We start from the raw sequence: 17,882 nt of genomic DNA on the forward strand, positions 1-17,882 counted from the left end.
CTGCTCAGCAATAACTAAAACATCCCTGTGTAATCTACACTGTTTTGGTCACAAATCCAAAACATAGCACCATGTGAGTGGCTATGAAGAAAATTAATTGCATGCCAGCCAAAACAAGTATGACAACTGAAGTAATTCTCTGGTCAGCACTGCTAAGTCTGTGCAGAACTACATTTTGGGAAAGAGGTGAGCCAAAAAGGAAAAATCCAGAGAAACAGCAAGAATTATCATCAGTAGAGAAAACGTGTGGTGACGACAGGTTGAAAGAAATTAGGTTGTTTACCTGAAATAAGATTTGAGGGAGGAATGTGGAAACATAATAGTCTTTAAATACATGTAAGATTTTTACATAAGATTAGTACACACCGAAATAATCTACTCTCTCTGCCTGCAGTAGGACAAGAAGTAACAGGCTTAAATTACTGCAATAAAGCTTCAGATTAGACAAGGAGGGAAATATTCTTAAAGGTACTACCTGCAGAGACCTCATATAAATCCATTATGAACATCTGGATGTGGTGGGCTCCATGGCCACAGGCCTTTAGGAACAGGTTAGAGCAGATCAGCTGGGAAAGCCTTCAACATGGTTATGTGTTTTGGAGCTACTGTGAGGGTGCTGAGGCACTGGAACAAGTTGCCCAAGGAAGTTGTGAATGCTCCATCCCTGGCGGTGTTCGAGGCCAGGTTGGACAGAGCCTTGAGTGACATGGTCTAGTGTGCGGTGTCCCTGCTCATGGCAGGGAGGTTGGAACTAGATGATCTTAAGGTCCTTTCCAACCCAAACCATTCTATGGTTCTATGATTCCATAATAGAGGTACATTGCTTCAAATGTACTTTCCTATGATTGTAAAATTACAAGCATCTGTGAATTTTTCAGGACTAAAATACAGAGTGCTTTTCTGTTGAAAAGCAGCAACACTTGAGATACTCCTAAATATGTCTCAGGGGTAGATGCAGTTATACCTAGGAAAAGTGGGTTTACCTAAAAGGCTTGGTTTTATCCTAACAAATGTGGACTGTGATCTACAAATTTGCCATCTTTGCTTATCCACAGGTGTATATTTTCTGCATCTACCACCTAGAATCATCAACGCAGTTTTGCCAGTGGAGTCCTAGTTATGCTAGGCACATCTGCTGGCACATTGGCACATCTCCTGTCACTGCGCAATCATACTGCTTCACATATAGCTAGTATCTCTGACATAAACTGCGGTTCCTGGTAGTTTCAAGTTTAGGATTGCAACCTGTGCAGTAAATTAGCAATAAATGGTAATATGCTTGCCTGTGTCCCTACCCAGTTTTAGTGATGTAAATCACTTTTAAATCTAACAAAGACAGTGAAATTATGGTGCTACAACAGAGTTTTAAAAAAATAAAAAAAATAAATATTTTAGGACACAACTTTCCCTGCTCAATATCAAATATTTTCTAGGGAGGGTCTCAGAAAAGAGCAAAAGAGAAGGGCTTTTAAAAGGAATTCACAAACAGAAAATTATGTCCCTCTTGTCCAGATGCCACTTTGCTATTACGTGGTGGAGCTGAACTTTCAGGTGTGCTTCCAGGTAACTTGTAGATGTTGGTTGTAACAGCTTCTGGTAATCCAGTTCCTGCTGTTCAAATAGGACATCATAGCCCATTTTTCACTTGTTCCTTAATTTTCCTGGAATAGGTCACAAGCTGTGTATGGTTTGGATGAATCATATTCTTTTGAAGATTGAGTTACTCAGCTCATTTTACGTAAATCTTCAGTGAATCCCACATCTGTAGTGGGATTACCAGTATACACAACAGGCGGACTGTGACTACTGACCCCTTTTCAAGATGTTTATTATTTTAAAAGCATTACGCCCTGTCTTATATCAGTATGTGCAATATGTTCATCAATATGTGCCTTTGTAAAAATTTTATTTACTGACTCCTTTCATTTTCCCAAACATCCCAGCCAAGTCATTGCGAGGCCTGTTTTAAAATGCCAGGTACAGTGTACTAAAATACACTATAACACAAATGTATCCATGCTAGCCTTGCTGTTATGGTATCTGTAATACATTCAAATCAGTATTTAGACAAGTAGCAGATATTTAATATTTGCTTTGAGTTACTGCATTTAGTGATTTCAGGAAATGGCAAGTTTCTCTAATTATGTTTTAAAACAGATCATTAAGCAACGAGAATGTTGTTAGCTGTATTAATGTGTTACAAATAGCAGTGCTGTCATTAAAAAATAATAAACTGTCATTTCCAATTCTTCTGTTTTCTTTGTACAGGTCTGTTGCACCATGCAGCAAAAGCTTTAACAGTTTTTCAGATTTGGGGGTCTCTGCATGTTTAACACACAATTGCAGCAGTTATTCTTGAGCTATTCCTTTAAATATCTTGTTGTGACATAGAAAATACTTTGTCATAACAATGTCACAACACCTCGAACTTATTAATACATTTTCTCCAAAGACCACTGTATAAGAGTATTTCAGTCCATTAGGAAACTCTCTATAACTTTACAACTTCAATGTCATTTGCTTTGTTCTTAAATAATGAAGAATACCATCTTAAAACATTATTGTGTTTTCTTTACAGAGATTTATGACAATAACTTTTCAAATATGATCTTAATTCAATAAAGAAACTTAGAAGCATTGCACAGAACCAACTTCTTCTCCTAGGGTTGGTTTTACTAAGATTATTATTTTTAATGCAGTTCCAGCAATTAGTAGAAATAGTCCTTAGAGGAGACACCTGGAACATAATTGTTCTGTGTGCTCAACTTGCTATAATGGAGTGGAGCAAATAACATGTCTTTTTCTCCAGCAATAATACATTATCTATTTTTGTATGAGCAGTACTAAAAATTAATATCCTGTCTTGATTAAAATAGGATTCTGTCAATTCTTGTTAAAAAAAGAACAAAACCCAAACAAACAATTCTTAAAATAAATTCTGCAGTAGCTGGGACAACCACAAAGTAGTCAGAAGAGAATAGCCACTAGATTCTTATGCCAAAGGAAATGAGGAAATGTTCTTTTCTACTCCTGAAGATGAAAATTTTTTAGACCTTTTAGCAAATAATTTGGCTTTATAATACATTACCAGGAATTAGTGAGATTAGTTATGTCTCTAATTACGTTTTTTTTAAAATGTCCTTAGTCTACTTTGAAAAATTTTGAAGTGGACCTTTATTATGGTTACAAAATTGTATGAAAGAGCATTACACTCTTAAAATGAGAGTCACAGGTGGAATGTAGCAAGGTAATGGAAAAATCCACTACTTGTGTTTACTACTTGAATGATATGATTGGGTAAATGGATTTCTCTACTTTCTAGGAGTGTGCTTCTACATTAGTCTAGCAGCAATTAGAGAGAAGAGGTTGCTCTGCAAATTGGCTCTGTGAACCATGTAGTTCATGTTTTTATTGTGTAAAACATACAAAATTGCTCCTAATCAATCCACTTCAACTTTCAGTCTTAAAATTATTTATCATTCCTTTCAGCCTGGAGCATGTCTAAAATGTTTTCCTGAAATTAACTAAAAGGAGATGGTATTTGTATCAGTAAGCAGATTATGAATATATTAAGTAAATCTTACCATGGTAGCAACAAAGAGACTGTATTATTACTGAAGAGTTCTTAACAAATTGATTCATGCTTTTAGAATAATTAGTCCACATTTCAGATGTAATAGTGGTCTCTTAATAAACAAATGAGGCATTGCTGGATGACAATAATGCTGAAATACCTCATTTTTTTGAAAAATGAAATACATTTTTTTGAACTTTCCTTGTTGACAGATAGCAAGTCACATACTAATTACAGGGGTTTTTTTTTTTTAGCTTTTGTCTCCTCTGAGACCCTCAGTGTGACTTCTGTTTTTGTGGACAGTAATATTTTGGATTGGCTTAATAGTAGTCATTAGTTCCCATAACTTGACAGAATGATTGTGTTCAGGTGAAAGGACTGGAAGTCAGGAGACGTGGTTTCCATGGCAGACTGCTAGTCTGACAGCAGGAAATTATTTAATCTCTGATGTATTTTCTGTAGTACGTAGGCATGATGTTCATGACTGGAGTATTGTGAGGCTTTATTAATTGCCCTTGAGATTCTCTAGTGAAAGAAGCTTTAAAAAGTGTTGTTGTCTGACAGGATATTTTTAGTCAAATTTTGTAACCCTCCGGAAAATAATAAAATTATTACATTAGATGAAAGATGAGAATTCAATTTCATTATAACAGTAAAGCCTTCTCTTCTGCACAGGAGTAAACCCAAAGCTTTAAAACATTTTCACAAGTAAAATTGCACTGAAATATCAATTTCTCTATAAAATATTTAGATTTTCAATTTCACCCTCTCTCATCTGAAATAATTGTCTGATATAGGATGCTATAAAACCTGCCCAACAAAAACTTCAGAGAGGTAAGTCAGTGTCTTTCATAAGCTTCAGCTTGGACAACCAGGATATTTTCACAAAAATGTGTTATGAAAATCAGATTTACTGATTTAAGAACTTACTGATCAATTATATCCTACTTGTGATATACCTGCATATGTTCCCAAAGAAGTTGTCATCTAAGGTTATTCAACTGTGACTCCCTTATTCATTTTTAATTATGCTGAAAACAATGGGACCACCAATAAATCATATTCAGAATGTCATACTGTTTCTATTGGTATGCAATAATCATATTTGGAAGTTGAAAGTCCATTAAGAAAGGCAGATGTCTTAATTGTTTAAGAAGTAAATAAATGCAATTGTTTTGTACAGCACATGTGAAAATTACTTGTGTGGACTTTAATGCCTGCAGTAGATTATTGCTCCTGGCACTGGAGAACTGAGAAGCAAGTAGGCTAACAGTTCCGTTCTGACTTGTAGATTGATATGGGCAATGAGCATTCACATTTCATTACAGAGTTTGCTTGGCCAACAGCATGCAAGTAAAGGAAAAAAATCCAAATCATAACTTCCAGGTTGAATTCTTAAGACTTAAAAATACAGACTGGAAGTTTCTTGGAACCAAGCAAAAATAAAATTTGTGCTGGAATTTTATAGGTCAAATTTCTGATTGGAATGGGACTTTATGATGAGTTAGTCGTTTTAGGTGAAGGTGTCCCAGAACGACAGCAGGAGTTTCTATATGCTTCCAAATTTATCTTCACAGCCAGTGAAAGCTGGGTTGGGAACAAACCCCCTTATTCTAATCTGTGATAAAAGGTACCATTATTGCTCTACAGGATTCCCAAAGGTTGGCTGTGGTCAGAGAATATGTCTGTGGGGTTCTCCAGATCACTGGGAGAAGGGATGTGGGCTGAGCAGTCAATCGTGTTACAAAAAGATTCTGGTGGTACTTGCTTGTTGTATCACACAGCCTCCAAATTTGAGTCTCAAACATCAGGTGAGAAATACTGTTTGATGTCCTCTGATGAGAGCTCCTGTATCTCCAGGCAGGATACTGTATTGCTTATGAGTGTGGGAAGGGATTTTTCAGAAATGTTTTGAAAAGTTCGGTGTTTATGAGTGCAGATAATAGGTTGGCTGGAGCTGAAACACAATTTGGAGTGTAAGGAATAGAGTGATATTAGCATTATTTGCACCAGGGTGGAAGACTGCGGGTCTACATTATATTTGACCTGCTTATTATAAGCTAGCTCAAGGGAAGCAGAAAGGTAGATAAAAGAAAATAGGTCTTAGAACCAGCAATTATGGGAGCTTTGAAGGATATTACTACATCTTTAGACACTCGTGCTAAATAGGGATGTAGACTTAGCTTAGCTGCCACTACATTTATCAGCATGAAAGTGTGGGTTTCCGTACATAAGTCCATGAAGCTATATAGGTGTGTACATAGATTTATAAATACAGATGTGCACATTTTTCCATTTGGTCCAGAATAACCATGAGGGTCATGGAATTGAATTATTTACCTGTTTGTTGACATGTGACTATCAAACTCTGTGAAGGGTGACTTTTTGTTTCTTAGGGGCCTCAGCCACAACCCTAGGTTGTCACCTTAAAGAAAATCAACAGCTCTTTTCCATGCACTTCATCGTACTGTGCCTGAAACCAAGCTACATCCCACATAGCTTCCACTCAGGAGTGACTGCAGACAAAGAATTCGTGTCTATGATTCTTTATCTGCTTTCTAAACCTCAAAACTAATTAGGGCTTGGCAGGAGACTCAAGTTTGCAGGGGCTGGCAGTTGAAGAGCAGTATTCTGCACTGGTCTCAAAGACAGAAGTGTAGTAGAGCTTGTCAGATCTACATCTTCCTTGGAGTCCCTGAAAACCTGGAATCAGAAAGGATCATATTTTCCAGTCTCTCTCTCATGAAGAGAAGAGGAGGAGTATACTGTTGAATTTACTCTTGGAAAATGAATTCTCCAAATAAGTCAACATACTTTTCTGACAAAGGTCTGGAATTTCCTGTGAGCTACTGTCATACACAAGAGAAGATAACTAATTTAGTTGGTGGTCAGGCAGCAGAGCTTTCTGGCAGGTCTGTGACAATGAATTCAGGTTCTGGTTAAAGTTATTCATCCTTCAAGGTCTCACTATGCTTTTCTTTACCAACATGTGCCCAGCAGAAATTCTCTGATTAATCACATCTGCCTTTACTTTGTGGGAGGATGCAAACCAAAGGAGAGCAACATGGTACCAGGCTTCGGACTGAGCGTTGGGATCACTTGGGAAGACTAGAGGCTTAGCTAACAGGAATGCAAAACTATGGTGGTCAGAATCTGCCCATATGATTTGTTCATTCAAATTGTTAGAATAAATGATGTGATCCTCAACACAGGGCTAGGTATGCAGGTTGTAGGTGCAGGGCAGGCGAACCAGATGCAACACCAGGCTGAATGGCTGCTGTAAGAAGACACATTAGTGGTTGGCAGCATGATGTCTTACAGGAAAAGGCTATTCTGCCCAATCTACCTGGTGGCAGATAGTATTAGGTACTGCATTCATGGGAAAAGTCTGTAATACCATGACTAGGAAGACTAGATACAGAATGGCCTTTACTTTCAAAATGTTTCATGCACAGCTGAATTTTTGTGGAATATTTTGGGGTTTGGGACTGACTGTCCTCTGCTTACAGTTTACTTGAGCTATATAGGTTAAAACATGTCAGAGGCCTGGATTCAAACAGAGCTCCAGCGGGAGGAGGCAGGTCTCTGTGCCTGGGGTTGCAGGCAGTCCCAGGGCTGGACCAGTTGTAGGAATTGCATGGACAAGATCTTCGCAGGGATTGCAGAAAGCAGAGCCTGAATGGCCAGCTTCCCACAAGGGGAGACAGGCAGAGACTGTGGCTGGCTGTGAGCTATGTGGAGGCTCCCATAAGGAGGAATGCTGGAAGCTTGTGCTTTCTGGCTACAGGACAGCTGCTGCTCCATCTGCAGCTGCACAGTAGACACAGGGCCCTGATAGCATCTTATGGGCAGAAAGCCCTGTCTGGAGAAGCGTCAGAGCCTGAATCCTGTAGGAGCACTGGGAGGAATCAGTGATTAATAGTGGGTAAGTCCAGAGGCCAGCATCTGCTAAACTGGCTCATTGTCTAGGGAGATTCACCACTTCTGATGAGCTTGGATGTGGGAACCTGTGGCTTACCCAGCCCTTAGACTATTTCTCCCTGCAGCTCAACCCTATGGGCTCCAGTGATATGGCCATGGCATATCAAGAGTGATGGCATGGCTCAGGAGGTGGGAGTTAAGGGCATGATAGTCCAGGTTGGGTCTCACCTGCTCTGCTTTGAACTATCAATGAAAAAATTAAATCCCAGAACTCTTCTGGTTTTGCTGTAACAAATGGAAAAATGTGCACATCTGTATTTATATAAAGATGTACACACCTATATAGCTTCATGGACTTATGTACAGAAACCTACACTTTCATGCTGATAAATGTGGTGGCAGCTAAGCTAAATCTACATCCCTATTTAGTATGAGTCTCAAAATATGTACTAATATCCTTCAAACCTGAAGAAGGTTTTGAAGAGGTTCAGAGGAAGGCCTTGAAGGAGAGCTGGTGAATTCTGCAGATCAACACCAATCAATTCATCATTGCACAGCAGGTCTCATGGACAGAAATTTGGCTTTTATCTCCACAGGACCCACTTTGTGGATTGAGGTCTGCTAGGAAGAGGTGGGATCCACTTCGCAAAACAGGGCAAGAGCATCTTTATCAACACACTGGCCAAGCTGTTGAGGAGAGTTTTGAACAAGAAGTGATGGCAAAAGGAGAGCAGTAGAGCACAGGTCCTGCGCTTCGTGAAAACAGATTTTGGCTTATTCAGAAACACAAGAGCAGACCATCTCTAAACTCAGGATATTGAGTAAATGTATTGGGAGATCAGCTTGGATAAATGGGGAGCTCATGGCACAGCTCATTTCAGAAATGCAGTATACAGGAGAGGAAAGGAATGCAAGGATACAGAAGAATAATTTAAGAAATGTTGTCTGTGCAGGTGGAATATTATCAGAAAAGCCAAATCTCAGCTAGAGTTGAGAATTGCAAGGGATGTCAAGGGCATTAGGAAGAGCTTCTACCACGACACTGGCAGTAAAAGAATGAACAAGGAAAATGTGATACTGCTGCTGACAGATTGTGTGGGTATGATTTAGTGACAGTGAGCACAGGTAAGGCTGAAGTACCTATGGCCTTCTTAGTCTCACCAGCAAGGTTTGCCAGACTTCTGTGCTTAGTGATGACACAAGGAGGAGAGGGGCTACCAGCTGGGGATGAGGGTTGAGTCAAGAATTGCTTGCAAGACATCAACCCACAAAAGCCCCCGGTACCCAATGAACTGCACCCAAGTGGCTGAGGGAGTTGTCCAAATTCTTTGAAAAGCTGCTCTCCATCACCTTTGAAAGGTCACTGAGACAGGGAAAGGTTTTGAACAAAGGAAAAAACGTAAATGCTGCAACACGTATGTCCATATTCAAACAAGGCCAAAAGCTGGTCCACAGAACTGCAAAGTGATTGACCTCAGTCTGGTCCATGTAAAAGTCACAGATGCTTCTAACAGCCTATTCCTGAGCAGATGAAGGGGAAAGAGGAAGCTGTCAACAGTCAGCATGGATTTTGCAAGGATGCATAACCCCCATGGCAGGGAGAACTAGATGATTTTAAGGTCCCTTCCAGCTCAAACCATTCCATGATTCTATGATATATCATGCCTGATCAACTTGACTGCCTTTGACAAAAGGCTGCAGGACTGATATTAGTTCAGCCTGAGAGAAGGATGGTTGGGGGGACACCTAACAGCAGTTCTCCAGTATCTATGGGGAGATCACTGAGAAAACAGAGCCAGGCTCTTCACACTGGTCTATGGCAGGAAGTTGAGGGACAAACTCAACCAGCATAAATTGAAACAATGGAGTTTTGGGCTGGATATTATAAGAAATATTTTCCAGATGAGGAAAGCCAAGCAGTGGAGCAAGGGCTTGAAGAGATTGTGCTATCTCTAGCCTTGAAGGTTATCCTGGACATAGTCCTGAGCAGTCTGATATGATGTCAAAGCCAACCCCACTTTGAGCAGGAGATTAGATCTTGGTCCCTTCTAACCTCAGTTATCCTTTGATCTTGAAAACCCAAAACCTTGGCAGCCAACAAACACGCATTCCGAAAGAACCAATGACATCACTTTGTGCAATATCCATTCTCCTTTTCACTTTGTATTTATTTTCAGTTCTGACAAAGCATCACTTGTATATGCAGGAAAATGCTAAACTATTCACAAGATTTATATCTTTGAAGGCATTCCTTTTTGTTTTAGAGGTTGCTCAGGTGCCTGAAAGTAATTCCATTTACAGAGAGATACTAGACTGGGATTCTGGCATATGCGTCACAGACTTGTGTTGTTAAGTGCTTGGCTTGCACAAGGATTCTAGAAAACAGCTGTGAAAAAGGAAAGATACTAACATTTATAATTTGATTACTATGCACTTTCTGAGTAGCAAATGTTTTGAAAGTTATTGTGAGGAGACAGTCCTTTGAAGTCATGAAAAAGAAGAATTTAAAAATATAACTTTAATGGTATACTTCTCTTGAAAAGGGGGAGGATAGCTACAACAGATGAAATGTTAGTGCACATAATAGTAAAGTATTTCCTTCTATAGAAGCATGCTGTTTACATAATCAAGAAAAGATGTACTTTTATACTATTTATTTGGTACTTGGAAGACCAGAATTACTATGGCAACACTGAAACGAACAAGAAGGAATTGCAAACAGATGAATCACAATATTATATGCAAGACAAAAAGTCTTTTCCAAATTGATCTAGCTTTAAATTACAGCAAACATTTTAATGAGGCATTTCATAATTGTTTCATAGTGTATGATATTCAAGGTAAGGAAGTAGAAGAAGAAATTTTGCTTCCTGTACACTGTTTTAGCAAAATACATGTTAAGGATAATCTCATCACCTACCCCATCCCAACACCAACACCTTCCCTTCTCACTATAATGATGAGTCTGTGTTATCTTCCAGAGCAGCTGGTCTATGCAGTCTAATCTCTTCCTGTATCACTGGCTAAAATTTTTTACCATGAATAAAATATTTCTAGGTACAAAAAGGCACCAGTGGGACTCATGACAATGGTTTGGAAATCTCAGGGCCTTTTCAAACTGTATGTATGGATTTTCTACTGCTAAAGGTGTCACATATCAAAATATGCCAAGTTACTATCTTAGTGGTAAAACCACATCTTCATCTTTAAGTTGTAAGTAGCATTTGACAACTTTTTTTATTCAAAGTAGAAGTAGAGAAGCTCCATTTATCTCTGTTTTTTGGCCAACTAACGTAGGCAAGCCAAGGATGCTCCTATCGACAACAAACACTTTTCATTTCACTATCTTGTAGCCTAAGTAAGTGCGTAAGTGTTGAGACTGGGAACAGAAAGCCTCTGTTTTGTTTCCAGTTTTGTAACTGATTTGATGATACTCTACTTTCCAGTTTCCTCCTCTAAGCTTTGGGCCTGTCTCTAACAAGGCTATAAAATGTTATTTTTCTGTTCATGTTAGTATCAGATTAAAAAGAAATCACTGAAAGTCAAGCACACCTTTTTTGTGGTATTGCAACTTCTGTACAACTGAACTCACACTTTATTATAAATGCCCTGGACTCTGACAGATAGATGTGCTACCATGTAGTTATACCAGTTTTATGAATCTAGTCTGTCTGCTAGAGGACAGATTAATAGTTGTATGAACCACATATAATTTAGAGTTTGAAGCACCTTCTTAAATGAGTGGAGTATCCTTAACTTGCTTCAATGAAAGTAAGCAATGCTTACGACACAGCAGACTTGGTAGTAAACAGAGTTTCAATATTTCAAGCCTCATTAGAAGGAGAATCAAAATAAAAGAATGGAATGTGTAGTATATTTGTGTATTATGTTGGGAGTGTAAGAACAGGATACACCCAGAGGACACACCTCAGATGGAAAAAAAGCAAGACAGGGTTGGCAACAAATTGTAAAGATGTTCTCAACCCCAGATGAAAAGGTGAAAAGCATTGAGACTCAGAAGAAAAGGAAAATCTCACAGTATAGTAAGGACAAAAAGAAAGTGAGAATGGAAAAGCATAGCAAAACAATGCTAGCAATGCTAATCGTAGTCAGAAAAGTAAAGACCTCGGGAAGGAATTCTGTAAAAAGCAGGGAACACGTGCTTTGAAAAGCCACTTGCAAAGTAAGTACGCAATAAAGTGGTAGAGTCATCTACAGGTCAGCAGCAGCATGGCAGATCAATTTTGTAAGTAGAAGAAACATGCTTTTTTTTTTTCCCCCTGCTTTCTGCTGGGTATAGTTTGTTATTGTACAGCTTCACCAGCAGCGTCTTCAAAATTTGCTTTTCTGATTAACACTCTGTCTTTACAGTATTCTCACAACATTGTGAAGTCACCCTAGGTGGTGACTGAATTGCTGTGGTTGTTGATGGAGAACCTTGGGACCATGTGGTGCCATTACTTGGTAGGCTCTCCCTCCTCACTCCCTCCCTCCCCTTAGAAGAACAGTCAGGCAACCTGTAAACTTTATTGCTAAGAGCCACCTTTTCCTAGGACCCCTTAAACTCACCATTGACCAGACTGTAATCAGTAGAACCAGTAAGAATTCAAATCCTATTTTCCTGGCCTGAATCTCCCACATAAGAACATTCAGTAAACTTTGGGAATTGTATTTCGTAGCAGTCAAGTGATATTATGATTTCTGGTTACCTACTGGTACAAATCTAGCTTGAACCCTTCTCCCTATTTTTTTAAATAAAACTAATAGTGTGTGGCTTGCTGTTCCCTACGTGTTGGCAGATTCAGCTGTGTTATGCAGTTGGACTAGATGATCGTTGTAAGCCCTTTTTAACTGGAATAGTCTAGTCTAGGCCATTCTGTTTTAGTCCTCTTCTTAAGCAATCTGTGCCTCAGTAAACTCTCCGTTGACTCTACATACACCTACACTGATTTAAATGCTGATGCTTATCCTCTAACACTGACGACTTTTCACTAAAAGAGAAGCCACTGTATTTTTCTCTCAGTCCCTATCTCTTGAGGTTCCCTACATACAGCACTAAAAGGGAAGTAGAAAACTGCCCTTGAATTAATGACAAATATAATTAACCAGAGAACATCTAAAGCCTTATCAGCTGTACAAATTTTTTTAACTTGTGGAATGTGATGTTGTCTTAACACAGAACTTCTATCCAATTAGTTGACACTGGAAGATTAAAAGCTCTTTGTCAAACACCAACATGGTGTTTAGCAAGCAAGGAATGCATATACATAGTAATGAAGTAGTAGTAAAGATAAGGTGAACAAGTTCTTGACAGTGACTTGTATGTCAAAGTGAATTCTGCAACTGCTTTAAAAAAAATGGACTACTGTGTTTCTTATTGCCCTCAAATAGAAAAATTTTGGAATGTACTTTAATATACTACATTAGTGTAATTTTTACATCAGCTGTAGTGAGATGGTTAATATGAAAGCATCACTTCTGCCAAGCTCAGGAGTGATACATCCCAACAAAGAGGAAGTCAGACAAAAATGCCAGGAGGCCTGCATGGGTGAACAAGGAGCTCTTGGACAAACTCAAAGACGAAAAAAAGCCTACAGAGGGTGGGAGCAAGGATGGGTAGCCTGGGAAGAATATAGAGAAATTGTCTAAGCAGCCAGGGATCAGGTGAGGAACAGAATTGAATCTGGTGAGGGACCTGAAGGTCAACAAGAAAAGCTTCTGTAGGTATGTTAGTAAGCAGAAGACAAGCAAAGATGCCAGCCCCCTCCAAAAGGAAATGGGAGACTTGGTTATGGAGAAGGTTCAGGTACTCATAATGTTTTTGCCTCTGTCTTCACCAGCAAGAGCTGCAGACACACTGCCTGGGTTGTAGAAAGCAAAGACAGGGAGTGGCAGAATGATTAGGTTTGAGACCATCTAAGGAACCTGAAGGTGCACAAGTCCATGGGACCTGATGGGATGCATCTGTGGGTCCTGAGGTCTGGAATTTTGTTACAGAAAACTTTTTGTGGCTTGGTGTTTTCTGGTTGACTATTCCAGATTGACTAATACATCTGACAGTTCAGGCTTTATGTGGACTGGCTCTATCCATGAGTGAATTTTCTCCTGTGTTTGTAACATATTCCTTAACATGTCTTTCTTTTTTCTTCCTCATAAGTCTTTAATAAGCCTTTCTTTTTTCGTACTTCTCTGCCCATTCCCACTGGAAAAGCATTCTGGTTACTTTACATATATATTGATCAAAGGATGAATGCTTTTGATAAATACACTACTTGGTATCTGAAGGTCAGATTGGTTTTAGTATAAACTATCAAGAAATTAATTCAGTGTAGAGAAAAACACATGTCTGCACACATTAAAGAAAAATAACCTACAACTTTGTGCATAGATCATCCTTTATTCCATGAAGACTAGTCAAAATTAAAATTAATATTTTCACCTATGCCATTTGTTTTACTTGCAGTCTTGCTGTGAATTTCTGGAAGTTCAAAAGTCTGTTTTAAACAAATATTCTATTCCTATTAATTTCATTCAATATTTCTTTTCTATTGATAATGTTGATTGGCTAGCCTGATGTATCCATATGATTCTTGAAGTTTGTAGCTTACACATTAAAATGGAAAATGTTAAATCTGAAGTCCAAAGACGCAGAAACAATAAACAACCACAGCAGTCAAAAAAACATTACCAATCTCAAATCTGTGATTTTCAATGGAGGGTTTTTTTAAATAATATTTGAAAATCAACTCGATTCAGCTCTACTGGATAATATCAGCTACACAAAACAAAATGTTCTTGGTTTGGCTACTCCCAAGCACACTGTTAGACTGCCTTTACTGATCTTGTTATTCTGAAGACTTGAAATAGACTGACCTTTCACAATCCTTGTTAGTCTCATTTCAACTCCCTAAGGAAGCCTCATATATACGATCCTATAAGAAAAGGCATGTAATCCATAACCTTTAAAGTTAACATTTAAATCTTTATCTCCTAATTTTAGGCAAAATTATTTTTGCTTCACATTTTTATGTCCTCTAAAAGGGTGAAATTGACATATTTTCTGATGCCAGTTGGAAATCAACATTAATATTAAAGGCAGGCAAACAGCCCCCTCACCTTCCCCATGCCAGGTGTTCACTAATTGTAGAACTGAATAATGGATAATAACACATCCTAGTGTATTTATCAATCCACATATCTTTTTACAATGCAATAGAGGTCATTTGAGACTCTTTGTAGGTTTTTTCATCTCTTACTGTTCATTAACTGGGAGCTGACTGTAAAGGCTGCTGAGCAAAAAGGAGGACGTATTACCTGGGAACAATAATAGAGGGTGACACCACATGAAATAGTAATTAGGTTTGACCAAGGCCAGGATAGAGTTGCTATAATCAGTATCACTCAGAATTAATTTCACACTTATGAAAGGATATGAGATGAGATTGATTTAATGGTGACCAAGCTACCCTGTTTCCCATGAACCCCAAACCTTTGAAAGAAGAGGGTAAAAAAAAAAGAGATGATGACCATATTATTAGCAGCAGAGTTAGCAGCCTTGTCCCCTGAAAAAAAATGCATTGCCATTTTTATGAGCTCTAAGGGAACAATAATAGGATAATTATCTTCCAAACACACAGGCCATTGTATAGCCCACTAAGTTTTTGAGGCTGAAAGCAAAGTTAAAACACCAAAAATACTTTTTTAATCCCTTCAGAAGCTTCACAGAGAAAACAAAAGTAACCTCTGTGAAAAATGGCGTCCTAATTCTTAAATAACTATGGTGCAGTAGTGCAATAAGCAAAGAGGTGAAGAAGTTCAGTGTGAAAGCGCTTGATGGTCAGTTAAGCTACCCATCTTTTCCATGACAAACCAGCTCTCCATCACTGTTTGATGACTTTACACTACTTCTGATCCTTGTTTTTACACTGTAGTAGTAATAAAGTTCTTACTTTTCAGCAGTGGAAAACCAGTCCTGCAATATCATAGAGTAAGTGGTGTGCAGATTTTTTAAAATGCCCAATCAGAAACAGTGGCTTTTTCAATTTTCTGGTGGAAGGGTAAGGGAAATTTGAGTGAGTGAGACAGGAAAATTAAATTAATTTTAGTTTTAAGCTGGGGAGCTATTACATCAAGTGCCATGTTACACCTGGCATCTGTTTATCTATCTCTTTTCTTTCTCTTTTTCAGTCTCCCTGCCAAGTGACTGCTAATAAGTAGATTTAACCTGTGCCATCTGTTGTTATACTATAGACCCATCCATAGCAGTCTCCTATTTATTATAGCATTACCTTTAATCCATTTTCTTTTGCCAATGACTTTTAGAAATACACACATCCAGGTGAACCAGACAATTTCAAATCACCGTTAAGATGCAAAGAGCACTGCCTCTTAAGTTATACTACATTCTCTTTCATTAATTAATCCAGTTAGTCTTGGAGTACGTCTTAGCTGTATTTGTTTAGGAGAGGCTATTTATTAAAGTACCTTACTGGAAACGGCAGGGAAAGCCCTATATGGTTATATTGTATAGCAGATTAAGTAATTGAAGATTTAATCACTATGCATTGCCTCTCTGGTTCTCTTCCATGATTAGATTTCTTCCTTGCTCTGCAGCATTTTTATTTGCTGGGAAAAATACTGCTGTCACTGCAGTTCATGACAAAATAATACTGACTTCAACAAGAAGAGGAACTTGTAGCACTAAAATTTCTTTTGCTGAGCAGAACAGTAGATTGTAGCTCTGTAATCATCTTTCTGTCCTCATCATAGGAGCAGGAACCTTGTAGGTAACAGTTTATTAGAGGTGATATGCAAGCACTGAAAATGGATCTATCTGGCTGTCATACACACAGGGGTTAGTAAAAAATTAGTAGATAGGCATTTTTTCCTTTTCCAAAGTTTTTTGAGTTTTTTGGTTGTGTTTTGGGGTTTTTTTGGGGAGGTTTTTTGTTTGTTTTTTTTCTTTCCTGAGTAAGGAAATACAGCTATGTTCTTGTCTGGCAATAAGATCAAATACTACAAATAAATCATCTGGAAAAGGTATTGCCATTATGACATGAAACAGTTTTAGATAATTTTAGTAAGTGCTGCAAATTTCAGTTCTGCTATTAAAATAATCTACTTAGTGTGGTCAATGACTTCAAACCTGTATGACTGCAGAGTACGTAAATCTCTCCTCTCTTCTTTTTTTTTTTTGGAACTAAGAAAAGATGGCCATTTGAAGAAGTGATACTTCCTAACTCTTATTTCAGGGATGAAAACCAACCATAAAGAGATTTATCAAAGAATCTTGAAAGTAGGTGGTCAGGATGAGTAACAGCCTTATGCAACAACAGATTTTGCCATGGTATTTCTGAGTTCATGGAAGTGCAGAGGTTAGCAAGGTCTGATGTTATTTAACTGCTAAATAATGAGCTTTTTAATGTGAAATATAGTCTCCTTTTAAAGAGGTTGTTGTTCTTCAGTTATAGTCAAGAATAACACTTCCACAGGCAATAATATCAATTCAAAGTGACAGCTTGTACTTAGGGCCTGCATATTAAAATGTAAATTGATACTTAAAGCCATATGAAAAAATGGAGTTATATCAGTAAATATTGATTTAAATTGAAACCTCTGCATATTATTTTCCCTTGATTCTATTTTTTCAATGTCACAGTGTCCTGGCTAGCATCTAAATTTGGTTATCTTAAGAGTGATATAAGAGTTCATCTACCTTTCCATTTCTTGTCCTTTTATTTGATGCTGCATCATGAACAAAAAATTTTATTTATGTATTTATTTATGGATGTATTTTACTAGTAAATGGTGACTTTACAAAGGTCAGAATAATGCATAAATTTTAAGAATTTAATCTCTTGATTTTTAATTTTTAAAGTGTAAAATGTTAATCTAAAAACTATCAAGACTGCAGCATTCCTGGGACCCAGTTCTGCAAATGACTGCTTATAGAAACTTTTCCATGTGTACCAAATAGGATTCCTTGCCAGCACAACTCCAGGGTGGGCTAGATGATACACAGATTTGGAAAGGGGAAAGCTACATTTATAGATTCCCAATGTACAATGGCAGCAACAGATAAAGGAGGTTCTCAGTGTCTTCAATACTTCTGAAAATCTTGCTGAATTCTTAAGTAACTCAGGCCACAGACAAGTCATTTTCCTTCCCCTGTCTTGGGGTGATATCCACCTTTCCTCTCATCATTTTTAATCAATTTTGTACACAAAATATCCTGGTCATTCTTTTCCTTCACTGCTAAGTTTTTCTATTGACGCTTATAGAAAAATGAAGCTCCCTTTGTAATACATTTCCTAACTACAGTCTGAAGCCATTATTATTTTAATGAAGATATGGATAGTAACTGTGCTGGTGTTCCAATACCATGCCC

Source organism: Nestor notabilis, unplaced genomic scaffold, assembly GCF_000696875.1.
Source record: "Nestor notabilis isolate BGI_N333 unplaced genomic scaffold, ASM69687v1 scaffold6522, whole genome shotgun sequence".
Taxonomy (NCBI): domain Eukaryota; kingdom Metazoa; phylum Chordata; class Aves; order Psittaciformes; family Psittacidae; genus Nestor; species Nestor notabilis.